General features: G+C 47.8%; 1 protein-coding gene across 4 annotated transcripts in view; it reads right to left on the bottom strand.

Moving 5' to 3' along the window:
- Nucleotides 1–6901, bottom strand: part of TMEM63C (transmembrane protein 63C) — a 78891-nt gene extending 71990 nt beyond the window's left edge. For 2 of the 4 annotated variants that reach the window (XM_007068814.4, XM_043549267.1), the window contains exon 1: nucleotides 4875–5158. The gene's annotated coding sequence lies outside the window, so the exon portion shown is untranslated. Of the gene's footprint in view, nucleotides 1–4874; nucleotides 5161–6862 lie in introns of those variants that run through there. The other 2 variants (XM_043549269.1, XM_043549268.1) reach the window with 2 other exon arrangements.
- Nucleotides 6902–16002: the final 9101 nt, after the last annotated feature.

Below are 16002 nucleotides of genomic sequence, written 5' to 3'. Positions count from 1 at the left end.
GTCATAAAACTGACAAGACAAAGCATTTGGTGGCTGATGGTCAGTAGAGGAGCAGCCCATGGGGTTATATTGTCCTCTCTCATCCAGGCAGTTCAGAGCACTTTAATCTTCCTACAGCCAACTGAACCCACACAAGAGAAGAGGCAGCTTTTGGCAGGAACCCTGTCACCCACATCTAGGGCAGGGAAATTCCCTCTGTGATGCTGCTGTGCCCTTCCTTCGTTGCTTCGATCATGTCCGTTGCGGCAGCCTCCAATATCTGCCTCAGCCTGACATTCCTGGCTCCTGCCTCTGCCCCACCAGCCCTTTAATGTCACGCTGATGTTGGCTTTTGTTTGAAGGATTTCTCTGTATGTTGAGCACAAGGATAATACACATCTATGTGCTGCATAGCAGAGGACTGCCATGGGATAGTCTAAGAGAGCGGCAAGCTCAGGCACTTAGAGGGGCACTTTTATTAGTAGTAAATTGTATGGTGGTAGCGCTCTGAAGCCCCAGCTGGGACTGTGCCAGGTGCTGTGCTAACTATCCCTATCCTGAAGGATTTGGAGTTTGATTTAAGATCCACACACAGATTTTATGCCCATATAATTATTTGGATGGGGTGAGACGAAGTTATTCCAGTATAAAGGTGCTTATACCAGTATCACTTATTCCCAGAAGGGAAGGGGAATAAGCACAGGTATAACTGCATCCATACTAGGGGGATTGTTTGGCTTTAACTATACCCGTGCAGTGAAAGTAGTCCGATGTTTGTGTGTAGACTAAGATGAGACACAGCAACTGAGCGTGACAAACACAGGAGGATGAGTAACAGTGATCACAGGTCTGTGTAACTACCAGTTACACAGGGGAGGCAATGTGATTTAAGAGCTAGAGCACTAGACTGGGAGTGAGGAGACCTGGGGTCTAATCCTGGCTCTGCCAGTAACCTGCCACTTCACCTTTGTGGCTCTGTTCCCCTCCCACTCCGTGTGTCTTGTCTCTTTAGATTCTGCTCTGAAGAGCTTGTCCCTTGCTATGTTTACGTACAGCACCTAGCACAATGGGACCCCAGTCTTGGCTGGGGCCTCTAGGAGCTACTGAAATACAGAGTAAGTGTTCCTTCAGGCATAATTAGCTAGGGGAGGGATTCTGTTATAAACTAATAAATAATGTTACCACCTGCTAACAGTATTTTGTCACTGTCAAACTACTAATCAGAGCTCCATGTGAACTGATGACTCAGGGCTAGATTTTTAAAGGTATTTAGGCACCCTGGTGGGATTTTTAAAAGCACCTAGGCACCAAACTCCCATTGGTTTAACACAGAGATGGGCATCTAGATACCTTTGAAAATCACACTGAGTGCCTGCCTGGACCTCAAGACACCTAAATGCCTTTACAAATCTGGTCCTTAGTCCTGATGGACTCCACATTCCATTATCAGACCCACTTTCCACTCCCCAAACACCTTCTAGACCTTTCAACTGAAAACATTATCCCCACAGAGCTTAACAAGCAATGGATTCCAGGCTATTTCTTCATTTATCAAATGTCACAGGTAAACTTATTCTAGACTTTTTGAACTCCAGGGCAGATTGGAAGAGGCCCTGGGAGTTTTTTGCCTTCCTCTGTAGCATGGGGCACGGGTCAGTTGCTGGAGGATTCTCTGCACCTTGAAGTCTTTAAACCATGATTTGAGGACTTCAATAGCTCAGTCATAGGTGAGAGGTTTATTGCAGGAGTGGGTGGGTGAGATTCTGTGGCCTGCATTGTGCCAGAGTAGGTCAGAGTAGATGATCATAATGGTCCCTTCTGACCTTAATATCTATGAATCTATGAAACTGGGGAATTACGAACTTAGAACAAACGTGAATCTCAGTCTTGTAATAATCTAAAATCAAACCTGCTTTTCCTCAGGCCTCTCTCATAAGTGATACAATGTTTTCCTCGAAGTGGAGGTACAAGACACTAGTTTAATTGCTGTAAATATGTTTACCATAAAGAAGCGCTGCTTTTAGGAAGGCAAGATTGATGAATGTAGAACACAATATTGTTTATATCACTCATATGGAATAGCAAACTCTTACACCACAAGAATACTGATATTTTCATAAGAGTTAATGTGACTGACTGATTAGTTTAATATCAATTAAATCCAGTTGTGGGTGTTAGAAAGTTGTCTCTATCTTTGTTAAAACACCACAATTTAAAGAGGGATGTGTTTTCTAGAAGAAATGGGGTAATATTCAACAACACTGACAATCCCTCCTTCTATGAGAGGGGGGAGACAGTCTCAAATCTGGTTTAGTTTAACTGAAACTGGAAGCTCCTGGAGCAAAAACCTGTCATGTTTAATTTGTCTGTAAAGCACCGTGCACACCTCTGGCTCTGCATACATAATAACTAACAATGATCACCAGGGCTGTTATTACAATCTCTCATTGCAGGATCTTTGTATGCTTCCAGCTGTTGGTGATGCCTGAACTGGGGATTAATTAGTTAATGTTTGTGACAATCTTTGAAGATGAGAACATGCTACCAAAGTGTCAAGTTTTATTACGTAAAATGAAGGGTTTACAGGCATTCAGATATGGTTACACTGTAGTCACAGGAAGGCCTTGATGGTGCTACATAAACAAGGCAGAGAATCAAAATTGCAGAGAGGCTGGAAGTGCGTTTTGGCTGCCGATGAGACCACAAAGTGGTAGATTTTTGCATTGCTTTGCAGGAGGATGTATGCTGGACCAAGTTAAGACAGTTCCCTCCTGAGAGCTTTCCTCATGTCCACTCACCTTTCCACCCCTGCACTATACCAGTTTAGACATGTTAGCCGGAGGAGCATCAGTATAGCAATGGACCAGCAGGGCTCTCCCTGTCCCCACCCCATGATTCAGTGGGCTGTAACTGTCCATTGTACAGCCTTCTGCTCTGGTTTGACTCTTTTTCCTGTATTTTCTCCATGCACTTTTCCACAGCACCTCTCATGCCACACGACACATACCTAGGAATCACTCAGCCCCCACAGATATTCAGCCTCGTCTGGAGTGGAACATCATCATTCAGCCCCTGCATGTTTCAAGGAGGGGACTAACTTCCCCAGCTGAGTCCTTGGGGGTCTCTGAGCTTTATTTTAGAATCCTCCCTCACTTGCCACCCCCCCCCCCCCCCAGTGGAATTGCCAAGTTTGCAGGGAGAACCTGTATCTACACACTAACATCATTCTCTGCTGGAACTGTCTGGAATGCAAGAACACAAAGGCATTGGTCATTCAGTGAGATTTTCACCAAACAGTTAAAAGGAGATACCCACACAGACAGAACCTTGGCCAGACAAGGCTGTTCCTCCTCAATAATAATCGATTAGCAAATGATCATATATTATAAATACACACTGCTCCATAGCCATTCCTTACACTGAATGAGGTAGCAAGCAAGGGAGACAGCGACGTTACGTATCTGTGGATGGCTTTAGATGAAGTCATAAGCCATGAGTGAGCAGCTCGGCCAGAGCATTAGATCATCCCAACCCCACAGGTACTTTCAGCTGGAGTCATCAGTTTCTCAGTGTTCAGTGTTTTTATGTGAAATGAGGTAGAATAGTCTTTTTAGCACCAGCATGAAGCATTTCCTGGCATTTCCAATATCACAAGGCACAGAGCTCCAGGAAGGAGGATTTTGAAGCCCTGACGATGTGGGAAACTGACAACAAGCCATAGAATGATACAGTGGAGGCAGCATGATATTTTATTTCCCATCAAGGGAAGGAGGCAGCACCCTTCAACGTACAAGGACTCAGATTGGGAGTCAAGAGAATGGAGCTCTATTCCTGGCTCTATCACTGACTTTATTGTGTGATTTCAGAGAAGTCCCTTTACCTGGCTATGCCTCAGTTTCTCCATCTGTGATAACATTGCTCCCATGCCTTTAGCAAGTGCTTTGGGATCTATGGCTGAAAAGCTCTATAAGTGTTACTATTATCACCACCACTCTATGGAAAAGAAAAGTAGAGATAAGAGTGTAATTATGCAAAAATCACCCCCATCACTATAACAATATGCATCCCGGATTCACCTCCTGCTTTCTTGGAGTGGTAAATGTGGCACTAGGATAAGGAGTAGCAAGAGGTCACAGAAGTTGCCATCAGAGTGCCTCCAGTGAACTCATTAAGAAGAATGGGCATGTGTGTAAGTGACAGCCACAGCCACGTTGTACAAGGAGGGTTTTAGCAGGAGATATTAACAACATGTTCTGTCAGCACTTTGGGGTTTTTCTACCTAACTTACCCAGCTGAAAAGAATTCCAGCCCCTTTCCAACACCCAAAGATCCACAGGGATGCTTCCCCACCTACAGTCAGGATCTTACAACCAAACGATAGGGGACACACACAGATTCTCCCTCTCTCTCTTTTTCCTTTTTTTTGGGGCTTGATTTTTTTGTTTTAAATGCACCTTGTTCCACCAGGTCCTTCTGACCCAGTGCATGCTGCCATGGAATGAGATATCAGATTCTGTTCCACATGATCTAATAGTCTGAGCCCAATTTTGGCCCCTTTTCTCCACTAACTCAGTAGGAGCTAAAAACAACACGCATAGGAGAAAACACATCCACTGAGCAAAGGGAACATCCCCGCTCCAAATAGAACAATATCCCCTCCCTCAATCTCCTCCACTTCTCCTAGTCCAGATCCCTCTCACCTCTTCTTGCGCAAGAAATGATAATATTGCATATTTCAGCCACTACCCCAGGAAACCGTGGGATCAATTAAAGGCAGCCAGCCCTTTGGAGCTTCTCCTCTGAAATCCTCACTCTATTCATGCATGGAATGGCTGCTGCTGACCGTCCCCCTTTGCTCAGGCTGAGGGGAGAGATGAAAAGATGTTGTTCCCTACCTGCAAGAGGGCAGCTGAGATCTCAGTCCTTCTCACCATCAACAGCAGCAGAAAGCCAGCCCCACCTGCTAAGGGACCGTCTGCGAACTACCAGCTGCACAAGGGAGCCACATCATCTCTCTGCCCCTCCCTCCCGGCTCAGCAGCACTCCCAAGCTAACCGGACCTGGCAAGGAACCTGGGCTAACTACATCAGTCTATGCAAACACCCCGGGGGGTGGGGGGGGCAGGGGCACCACAACAAACCCACGCAGCGACAGTCTGCAAAGTACCAGCTGCAAATATAAAGGGCTCCTCCCTTTTAGCAACAGCAATAGAAACCCCAGACCAGACCAGCTCCCTTTTCTCTCCCCGCCTTGGTGGTTTTGTATGTGTGCAACGATCCGCTCTGTGCAATGATTGCCCACCCCTCCCCCAGGGACCCATGGCCATCAGAGCTGCTTCCCTGCTTTGACATGAGCAGAAAAGGGAGCACAAGCCCTTTGGTGCAAACGATCGGCCGCAGAGAGCCCTGAGGGCTCTTCCCCCTCAGCTCCTCCCTTCCGCAATAATGCTGCAGAAACCCAGCCCTACAACTCGCCCCCGCCTCCAGCCTACCCAGCTAAGGGACTGTCTGCAAATTACCAAACGCACAGGCGAACACTGAAGAATGTTGACGAGATTGGGGCCTACATTTCTGTAAGCGGTCACTGGGTCTCTCTGGGAGGCTCAGTCTGTGACCACGTTTGAAAATCTGGCTGCATTTCAACATCCAGAGGTGAGTCGCTGAGAAGGACAAATCTCACACAAGTTAAACAGCTACAGACCCCTATACAGACCTGGCACGCCAGAGTGCAAAGCTACGGCAGACAGTGTACCTGATACAGAAGCAAGGACCAGAAGCTAAAGGTATAAAAGGGAGGGTGAGAAATATGTGTCCCCAGATGATCAGGAATGAATTTTTACACAGACGTGATGAGGGAAACTCTTGTGCATCCTGTTCTATTTCTGTTCTGTCTAAATTCTGATACTGTGCCCCTCACCATATTATCTGAACGTAGACCGTTCTATTAGATACACTCATAAAGAGAATAGCCCGGCCTTGCAAACAAGGAGAGAGATGGCATCACTACAGGACAACCTGTCACTAGAGCAGTAATTCACAGAAGATCGTACACCAGGTACTGTGAAGGCCCATGCTGGGCAGACCAGACAGATACCTGAGGGGGGGTCTATCTCTTTCACACTTGGACAGCACTCATGAAGTTTGTCTTGCCACTGAAGCATCATTGAACTGAATTGCATGTACAGTATCTAAGGAACTTCCAAGGTATTTAGACTCTGTACTTCTGCATCACAAGCAAAACAACCTGCAGTAAAATTTAATGAAGAGATTGGAGGAGGACTCCAGTTTTGAAGATCCATAGTCCAAAAAGGGGTTTGGAGCTTGGGTTCTGGTTAAGGCCCATCTCCCTTATTTATATTTATCTATTTCAGTTTATAAAATGCACTTATTCTAGGCTCTAGGCCAAGGATGGCCAAACTTACTGACTCTTTGAGCCACATACAACAATCTTCAGAAGTTCAAGAAGCGGGTGCGCCTGCCAGGGCTCGGGGCTTCAGTCCTGTGGGAAGGAGGGTGTTGGGGCTTCAGCCCCATGGGAGGTACCTGTCTTGGCTCGGTGCTTCAGCCCCGCTCCTGCTGAAACCCTGAGCCCCAGAAAGCATGCCCCGTGGGGTTGAAGCCACAAGACCTAACCTCCCTGCTGGGCAAGCCTTAGCCCCACCGCCCTGCTGCAAGGCAGAAGCCCCAAGCTCCCTGCCCCCAGTCTGGTAGGTGGAGAATGGGGGGGGGGGGATTTGGGGAGCTCCATGAGCCGCACTTTAACTGTAAAAGAGCCGCATGTGGCTCGCAAGCCACAGTTTGGCCACCCCTGCCCTAGGCACATGTGCAATAAACCTCTCCCTCCCAAAACTTACAAAACAAAGTGTGATCAACTGGAAACTCACCTTTCCAGTCTGTCAGGGATAAGAACTTTCAGCCACCATGTATATACTTCTCAAGCACCTTAGTGACTAGATCAACCTGCTACATTCCCTGAACACCATACTTGAGGTCTGTTGAAATAAGTGGGGTGAGACAAGAGCAAGTTCCAGTGACAAAGGCCTGTCTTTTTTAAATCAAGGGGCTATTAACTCAAGTGTTTTCATCTGCTCTGGTATCACCTGAGGAGAACGGAGGTTTCAAAGGTGTGCAGGACTCAAAGCATTTAGGCTCAGATCCTCAAAGCTATTTAGGTGCCTAACTAGAGCCTTGTTATCCAACAGGGCCCGACTGCAGGTATCAGGTTTGGGGTGCATCTGGTCTGAATAGGACTGGCCAAACTGAAGTCAGGTTCAGGTTAGCTGTGCTCAGCTCGGGTTCAGGTATGAGTCAGACTTTAAAATGAGGCCTGAGCAGACCTCTACACCTAACTCCCATGGAAGTTAGGCACCTAAATATCTTTGAGGGTAAGGGCCTTAATGCTTTATCAGTCAAAAACAATCCCTTGAATTGCACCTGAAAACAAACCGGTGCAGATAACAGAGCACAGGTGCATTGTGTTCCACACAAGAAACAACGGACTGTCACCTTGTCCAAGGTAAGATGCTCATCAAGGGACCAGTCTTGTTCCCACTAAAGTCAATGGGAGTTTTGTCACTGATGTGAATGGAGGAGGCCCCAAGTTAAGGCCTCGCTCTTTGTGCTCCCTCTTGCCAAAAGGGTGTCAAATGTAGCACCTTCTCCACAGCCCGAGATATCAGGTGTCTGGTAACATGGTCATTCCTCCACAGCAAACCTGTCTATTTCCCCACGTCATCCCTAGGAGAAGGGGTTTAATACACTTTGCTCACAGTTCTGTTCATTGTCAGTCCCCGGTCAGGTCAGCCTTGCACAAGAGGTCCAGTTACAGAGCCCGAGAGCGAGACTGCTCTGAGAAGGGGAGCTTCTCTCTCTGCCCTGCAATCCTGACTGACCCAGGGGAAGGATTCTCACACGCCCAGCCTCCCAGGACAGCCCCTCTACCGGAATTGCCATCGTGGTAACATGTCTGAGCTACAAGGGTCCTGGGACAGCTTGGAGCCAATGACTTAGGGGCGAAAGGCTCCCTGTGCCATTCCCAACCCCCTGCTTTTGCTTTTTCAATCCTTACCTACATGGGGCTAAACTTTCAAAGGGTCCTTTACCCACTGGCAGTGGAGCCTGCAGGCAGCTGCTTTTCTGCTCTCTGAAATGGTGCCTGTTTTCAAAAACCCCGTGGCTGAAATTAAGCAATTTGAAAGTTAGGCCTGAGAAGAGCCAGGTCCACAGTCTTAGTGTGCACAGACAGCACAGGGGTTCTGTAATGGGGCCTGCTCTCTCTGTGCCCTTCCCTCTCTCTTGCACTCCTTTGCCCAATCCTGGCAGGCCTGAAAGGAGTCAAAAGGCATCACTCAGTTCATCTCTGCTCTGCTGGAACAGGCCATATAATTAAATAAAACCTCACTAGAAACGGGGCCCTGGTCCCAGTCTGGGGGCTCCTAGAACTGCCACAATACAAAAAATAAGTCATCATAACTTTAGACAAGAGAGTTTTTGAAATGTCTCTCACTTCTTGCGCTGTCGTCTCCTTCAGCTCCTGTAATAGACAAAAACAAGGGAAAAGTCATTCAACTCTTGAACTTACTCAAGTGTAGCATAGAGCTGGTGTCAGTCTCACGGTATCTTCCAGGCCCAGGGGGCTTGACTTTCTCCTGCCTTGCAGTCTCTGACATCTTTTACCTCTGTACAGAGTGGCCATGAAATGCTCCTGTTCTGATCCAGTTTTGCACCTGCTTTGCACAGATATAAATAGTGACACAGAGCGCACGTCAGGGGAGAACCACGCTCAGGGATTCTGCGTGAGAATTAGGTACATTTTCAAGTTACTGGCCAAGATTGTCAAAAGTGACTAGTGATTTTGGGAACCTCGGTGTTTGGGTCCCCACCTGGAGATGCCTTAAGGGGCCCTGATTTTCAGAAAGTGCAGAACACTGGGCCTCTGAAAGTCAAGGCCCTTTGGAGACTTCTCAGGTTGGACTCCTGAAAACTAAGGCACTCAAAACCACTAGTCATTTAGGAAAATCTTGGTCTTATATCTTGACATTAGCTCTAAACTGGCACATTCTCTATCACATCCTGCTTCCCAAATGAATAGAACTCCAGCTCACCCTCCCCACCCATAAAGCCCCCTCTGGGATCAGTGCCACATGAAAGGCAGGAAGTCCTGGCTGGGCTGCAGACAATCCCTGGAGGGATTGCTCCTTCCTGACTCTGGCCCAGATCATGCATGTCTCTAGATCGGGGTGCGCAAAATACAGCCTGTGGGCTGGATCTGGCCCATCTAACATTTCTGTCTGGCCTGCCAGGCTCTTTGGCTGCCCCCTTGTGATCTCCAGGCTGCTAAAAGTCCCGCAGTGCAGCGGAGCACTCAGGCAGGCTGCCTGCCTGCCATGGCCTCACGCCACCCCTGGAAGTGGCCGGCTGCTGCTGGCATGTCTCTGTGCGACCCTGCTGGGGGTAGGGGAGAAGGTGGCTCCGCGCACTGCCTCCGCCCCCAGCACCGTCCTCACAGCTCCCATTGGCCAGAAACTCCCATTGGCCAAGGGGCGTGCAGCTCCCACTGGCCAAGGGGCGTGCAGAGACATGCCATGGTGCTAGCAGCCAGCCGCTCCGGGAGCCTGCCTGAGCCCTGCTGCGCCGCCAGCTGGGAGCCACCCGGGCACCAGAGCCTGCGTCTCGCACTCCCTCCCACACCCCAACCCCCTGCCCCAGGTCAGAACCCCCTCCTGCACCAAAACTCCTTCCCACACCCTGCACCCCCCTCCTGCACCCCAATGCTCTGCCCTAGCCCAGAGCCCCCTCCTGCACCAAACTCCCTCCCAGGGCCCACACCCCTCACACTCCCCTGCACCCCAACACTCTGCACCAGACCGGAGCTCACTCCTACACCCCAATCTCCTGCCCCAGCCCCTCCATCCTGGAACCCTGTCTGTTCCCCACTTTCTTCCTACTAACCACCCCAAATCTTTCCTGATTCATTGTCTTTCCACATTCTTCTCCCTACTTCAGTTGCTGCCTCTTACGAACCTCAGCATCTGTTCCAGCATCCAAGGGAGGTCTCACTGAAGATCTCCACATGTACCTGCAGGCCCGCACCTGCTTCAAACACCCCAGTTTTGGGGCACAAAGTGTACCCACAAAATTCTGAAAATAGGTGCAGTATCCCTATTGATGAGGCCATGTCCCTGCTCACTAATTAGCACATACCTGTCCTTTGACACACACATGCTCTGAGCATGCCCAATGTCCTCTCTGCGTGTGCATCTCTTTCTTATGCCCCTGCATATGGGGATTTGTGCCCATTCAAGCTGTGGAAAATGTGTTTCTCTCTCCTTTGTGTGTGTTTAAAACAAATTATATACTTCCCTGTGAACAGCCTGCCTGGAGATTGCTAATACTTCATGACATGGAGGCCAGAGATCCAACCCAATCCTTTCCTATCTTTTTATGGCAGAAGGCCTGTTCTTCAACTTCTGACAGATTAGAAGAAGTTCCAGGCTGAGCATTTGACCTATTGACTAGGTAAATAATATTTGTGCTGATGCTTCCAGCAGTGAAAGACTAACTGCAGGGATGTCTGAAAATTACAGTAGTTTTAATGAGCATGTTAGTGGATTATGGGGGGAATATCTAGACTAGCAGTAGGACTGGGGAGAACCAGCAAGGAAGATGCATGTCATGCAATGAACTTTATTATCATCCAGGACAAGCTCACAGATATGCATCTAAAACGTGTCTCAGGACATCCCCTGCCTTCCATGGAGTGCTCAGTGACCATGAGATCCTGATGATTTCCACTGCTAGAACACATGTGGCCGGCAGCATGGGTAACCACACAGCACCATCCTTTACTTTAGGGATTAACAGAATGGTCAATCTGATATAGGAAGTGTTCATCTCATCAAAAACACCTGTGCTAAATGTCACACAGATACCTTCTCTACTTATAGAATATGTTCGAAAAGACAAAGGGACAAAGAAGCCAGTTACTTTGGCAAGGTTTTCACCTAAAATATAATCTATTTTCTACCGGTATAGAACCTTTATTCCTAAAGGATCACTTCACCCTCGACTGGAATGCAACCACCTCTCAAATGGAAGGCAACAGCTGTTTAACAGTGCACAGTTACATATACAACCACCTAGAACAGGAAGTGAAGAAGAATTCTGTATCCAACTGAAACTACACAGGAGATTTTGATAGGCAGAGCATATTTGGCCTTATAAAATTATAATACAGTGTACCATAATAATGGCACAAGCCATCATGAAACATGATTGTAAATGGTTGGATTACTGTAGAATACTGTAGTGTTTTATAGGCTATTCAGATTGGATTTGACATGGACACCAGGATTAACACCATATTCTCCAGAATATCCTCAGATGATATATAATGACTACAGGTGGTCAGGACTTTTTTTTTACATCTTCGGACACTCTGCTGTGTACACGTTGGCAAAATTTGGACCTGGAATTTCCCACTGGTGCAGCCTCATTCACGAGACCACTGGTGGAAGCTGTAGTAATCCTGTAGCTGAAGTAGCTCGGCACAGGGGTTTTTACCACCGTCTCTGAGCAGCACTGTCTGCAGTACGGCTCCCATCAATGGAGCTGTGCCGGTGGTCAAAAACATGTCTGATTTTTCCTTGTGTAGAAAAGCCCATAACTTGAGCAAATCCCATATCTCTCAGCTTTGTGTCAGGTCAGTTATAGGCCTGGTCTACACTTCAAAGTTAACTCAATGCAAGGCAGCTCGCATTGACCATGGTGTGCATGTGTCTACACACTTACATTGGTCTCCCACTGCTGTAAGCACCCTGTTATGCCAACATAGTAACACCACCTCCCCGAGCAGTGCAAAGCCACGGTCAATGTACTTAAGTAAATGCAATGCATGTATAGACACTGCATTACTTAAGTTGACTAAGTGTCCTCCAGCAGCTTTCCCACAATGCCCCATACTGACCACTCTGGTCACCATTGTGAACTCCACTGCCCAGGAGTTACAGAGACCAGAAGCACTCCCTCCCCTTTAAAGCCCTGCGATTTTTTAAAATTCCTTTTTCTGATTGCCTGGCTTAGTGAGCGCACCTAGCAACTCTCCATTGTAAAGTGCAACTGCCCAGCTGACCATGCCATTTCTTGCCTGGAGTAGTCAGGAGGCCCTAGGCCTGTGGGGAGAAGACGCTGGGCAGGCACAGCTCCAAACCGGCCATAGAAATGTTGACATCTACAAGCAGATTGTCTGGGGATGCAGGAGACGGGGTCTGACAGTGACCAGGAGCAGTGTTGTGCGAAAGCAAAGGAGCTGAGGCAAACATACCAGAAGGTCAGGGAGGCCAACAAGTGATCTGATGCTGAGCCGCAGACCTGCTGCTTTTACAAAGAGATGCATGACATACTCAATGGAGACCCCACTACCACCCTACACAGCACTGTGGTTACCTCCGAGGAGCCCCAGTCACAGACCCCTGCCATGAACAGCAAGGAGGAGGAGGTGGAGTATGGGGGACGGGCAACCAGGGAATCCAGCTGTGCAGAAAGCCAGGACCTGTTTTTGACTCCATCACAGTCCAGCCAGTCAAACATGGGCAAGCCCAGTGCAGGGGAAGGAACCTTGGGTAAGTGTGTAGATACATTTTCAGTTACAGGGATGGAACTCCCAAAGTAGCAGGACACATCTTTTGACTTTTAATTACTTTACTCAGGCTAGAAGAGGTAATGGTACAACCAAGAGAGGGAGAGTTGCTATCAGCTTTTCATTCCCCTCTAGAATTAGGGATAGGGGGCCATGCAGAACAGTTTATGTACACAGGGAAGTTCTTTGAATCCTCCTGAGAGATCTCAATGAAACTTTCATGGAGGTACTCTGCAATCCTCTGCAGAAGGTTTATAGGTTTGGCTGCCTTATTTCTTCCTCCATGGTTGGACACTTTCCCACACCACTCAGTGATAACTTCAGCAGGCACCATTGCAGTACACAGGCTAGCAGCAGACGGGCCCTGGCGGCATCAGGATACCAGCAGCAGCTGTGCTCTCTCTGCCTTTGTGAACCTCAGGAGTGAGATATCAGCTAAAATCATCACCGCCTGTGGAAAACAGTGCCACTATTGAGTGACATTGCCCTATACTACTACTAGTTTCCTGCAACCAAGCAATTCCCTCCTCATGTCCCCAGTCCACGGGGGGCCATATTCACCAATGCTGGTGCAGTGACTGGCACCGTGCACAAGCAATCCCAAGCAGAAGTGAGAACATAGTGCTTAAAACTTTAGGGGAACAAGAGGAGTAAGTTAAACATCTTAAGTTTAGCTTTCCATAGTGAATAGACTGACAATGGTACCTCTGGGTGTTTTATCTGCAGCTGCTGCTACTGGGTCCTTCAGGGTCTCCCCCTCCACATCTGCAGAATGGCTGAACCAGATAAGGAGGGGGAAGAAGAGGATTCAGGATGACGTGTTCAGTGAGATCCTGCAAGCCAGTGCTGCATCAGACTGAGCACAGGAGCTGGAGGATGAACATTTTGGATAGCCTGGAAAAGGAAAGAGCAGAGAGAAGAAAGGCCTGGGAGTCCCAGCAGGAAAAGGAGAGGGGAGATGCACCGGAATATAATGGGGCTTCAACACAGATGCTGCAGACCCTGGTGGACCTGCAGGTTCAACAATCCCAAGCTCACTTCCCTCTGCAGCCCATTGAGAACTCAATATCAGGACCTTCCGACACCCCCTTCCACATTCCATATGGCATCCAGGGTCACTGCACTATGCCTATCATTCCACCTTGGGGGACAGTAAAGACAATCACAGCTTGACATGCACTGACCCATGAAAGCCATGGTTGGTGTATAGATAGCTGAAGTGCACAGGAATGTTCTTTCCCCTTCATAAATTCAGTTCTCTTAATCTATTAAGTTTTAGGTATATTTGCACATATTTTGCACTGGTTTCATTACAGAATAAAATTATGTTATTTGGAACATAATTCATCTTTATTAGTTCACAACATATACTTCCAAATGCTCAGCAGTTCTGAAAGCAACCAATTATCTGTTACTGCACAGTGTCACACAGCTCACAGGATAAATGAATAGGTGCACTGATAATGTTATATTTCTGCCTGTGCAGCAATAGCCACACAATTCCTACCAGGCCACAAAAGAGCAGGGTCAGGTAGAGCACACTACAACAACACACACTACTCTAGCGCACTATTAAAATGGTCTTTCAAAGCCTCTCTGAGCCATATGTCTCCATGCTGAGTTCTTCTAATAGCCCTTGTGTCTGGCTGTTCAAATTCAGCAGACAGCTGCTCCCCCTTGCCTTGCTTTCCACCCTGATGGAAACTTTCCTCCCTTTGCTTCACAGATATTATGAAGGACTCAGCAAGCAGTTATAATCATTGGGATATTTTTTTATGAGGCCCAATGTTGTGAGTAGACAATGCCAGCGACCCTTCAAATGACCAAAAGCACATTCGACTGTCATTCTGCATCTGCTGAGCTGGTAGTAGAATCATTCCTTGGTGCTGTCGACATGGTCAGTGAACAGCTTCATGAGCCAGGGGAGCAAGAGGTAGGCTGGGTCAACATTGCCAATGATAATCTGCCAGTCAGGAGAGAAAGTCCCTGCTTATAACTTTCTGAACAGTCCTGGCTCTTAAAGATATGAGCATATCTGCCTACTGCAAGGTGGTCTGGTGCCAAAATAGGGATATGTGTGTTGTCTAGCGCTCCACCACAGTTCGGGAACCGCACAGCTGCAAAGCCATACACTGTGTTCTGCACGCTGCTGAGAGTCATGGTCCTGCATAGCAGAAGGTGACTAATGGCCCTTCACACTTGTATGACAATGGCTCCTGCAGTGGATTTCCTGACTCCAAATTGATTCTGACTGGCCTGTAGCAATCTGGTGTTGCAAGTTAGAACATAAGAACGGCCACCCTGGGTCAGACCAAATGTCCATCTAGCCCAGTATGCTCTCTTCTGACACTGGCAAATGCCAGGTGCTTCAGAGGGGATGAACAGAACAGGTAAATCATCAAGTGATCCACAGCTTCCACAGTGCAATCACCACTCGCTTCTCCGCTGTCAGTGCAGCTCTCATTTTGGGGTCCCTGCACTGGAGGGCTGGGGCAAGCTCAGCACACAGATCCAGGCGTGTTGCCTTGCACATCCGAAAGTTCTGCAGCCACTGCTCGTCATCCCAGACCTGCATTATGATGTGATCCCACCAGTCCATGCTTGTTTTTTATACCCCATTTTGTCATTGTGCATTTGACTTTTCCTTCCTAAATAAATTACTTTTGTAATAATACTTAGTCAGCACTAGACCTCAAAGCCATAAGCAACATTTTGCACATTGGGAGGCTGAAGCACAGAGACTTACCCACAGTCACCAAGCTGCGACTAGAACCTATGTCTCTAGAGTCCTAGTCTTATCTACTAGCTACAAGGCCATACTGCCTCCTTTACAAGTCACCTTGTATGTTTTCTGACTCACATACTACAGTGTTGGGCCTGACACAAGACGCCACCTAGAACAGAGCAGAAATCTTCCTTCCATTCAAGTTGCAATGGGGGAGGTTTAGATTGGATATTAGGAAAAACTTTTTCACTAAGAGGGTGGTGAAACACTGGAATGGGTTACCTAGGGAGGTGGTAGAATCTCCTTCCTTACAGGTTTTTAAGGTCAGGCTTGACAAAGCCCTGGCTGGGATGATTTAACTGGGACTTGGTCCTGCTTTGAGCAGGGGGTTGGACTAGATGACCTTCTGGGGTCCCTTCCAACCCTGATATTCTATGATTCTATGATTCTATGATTCCTGGGCTCTGTCTCTTCATTATTAAAGGGAGGTAGTGTGGGGGAGCTCTTCAAGGGTTGAGATCAAAGTTTGGCTCTAGGCCTGTGGTGCTTTTTATTCAAGTCGGTACCCTGCAATGACAAAGAACAGCAAATCAGTTTCTGACAGAAAGATATTCGCAAAGCGTTAAATAAACCCAGACCCAAGGAAGGCAGGGGAAGTCACG

Source organism: Chelonia mydas, chromosome 6 (genome assembly GCF_015237465.2).
Source record: "Chelonia mydas isolate rCheMyd1 chromosome 6, rCheMyd1.pri.v2, whole genome shotgun sequence".
NCBI classification, from domain to species: Eukaryota; Metazoa; Chordata; order Testudines; family Cheloniidae; genus Chelonia; species Chelonia mydas.
Note: the sequence above shows the minus strand (reverse complement) of the source record. Positions and strands in the feature narration are given on the sequence as shown.